The sequence below is a fragment of the Octodon degus genome, unplaced genomic scaffold (genome assembly GCF_000260255.1).
Source record: "Octodon degus isolate 3935 unplaced genomic scaffold, OctDeg1.0 scaffold00272, whole genome shotgun sequence".
NCBI classification, from domain to species: Eukaryota; Metazoa; Chordata; class Mammalia; order Rodentia; family Octodontidae; genus Octodon; species Octodon degus.
In genome coordinates, this window is record NW_004524848.1 from 2,152,900 (window position 1) to 2,154,104 (window position 1,205).

A 1,205-nucleotide genomic window follows, 5' to 3' on the forward strand; every position below is an offset into this window, starting at 1 on the left:
AGGGTTAGGTAACTGGAAAGGGTTGTGCACTGGGTAGAACCCACAACCCAGCCTTTTCTGGCCAGCAGAGTAGTCCAAAGGCTTTAACCAGTGCTAGTGAAAAGTGGGGTTCCAGGCTTGGCTTGCCTGTTCCTCTGTGCACTCTCTGCTTCTGGGAGGTCCTGAGAGGCATGGGCTAGGGAGAGGGCAAGTAAGCTGCTCCTAGAGAACTCTGCAATAGGGGGATGCTGCGCAGGACCCCGTTCCTAGGGCCAAGTTGACTGGCCACAATGTGGTACCTGGCTCTGTGGCACCTAAATCCTGCCATCTGTGCTCAGGACTGGATTAGAAAAAGCCAGGAAATTGTTCAAAAAACAGCACCCTGGTCTGCACCCCAGTTTGGTATGACCTTCACAATTTTAGTGTCTTTGGGGGCGTGGTGGTGTTTGCCTGTAATTTTAGCACTTGAGAGGCTAAGGCAAGAGGATTGTCTGAAGTCTGAGACTAGCTTGGGCTACAAAGGGAGCGCAAGGCCAGTCTGAACTGCATAGCAAGACCCTGTCTCATAAAGAGGAAAAAAGAACCATAGAAATTGGTTTCTTTTTCAAGTTCTTGTCACTTGAACTTTTCTAGGCAATGTATATGAATTTCATGAAAAATTTTAAAAAATTGCAATCTTTATGGAACTGCTATCTTCCAATAATTTGCCAAAATTACTAACACATAGGCCAAGAGGAGGGGAACCCAGTATATGTTCTCCAGACCTCTTAGAAAACATGGGGTTGGGGCCAGGGAGATGGCTCAATAGAATAAGTGCTTTCCTGGCAAGCTCAGGGGCCTGAGCTCAATCCCTGGTTCCACAAAAACAAAAGAAAACATGGTGTTGTTCCTTTGGCCACATACATGGGAATCTACAAAAAGGGTAGTACTATAGAGATCAGGGGAAGGGTACTGTGCAAAAAACAATGCTTCACAAGTGTTACCATGGTAAAACAAGAAGTCTACAGTGTTGCCCAGCATGCTTTGGCATTGTTGTAAACAAGCAAGTTAAAGGCAGGATACTTTCCAAGAGGATTACTATGCGTATTGAGCATATTAAACACTCAAAGAGATTTTTTATTTGTTTGTTTTTCCACTTAGGCATTTGGTACAGTCTCACTGCACAGCTCAAACTCTTAGGGATCCTCCTGTTTTTCAGCCTCCCCAGTGCTGGGATTACAGGCATG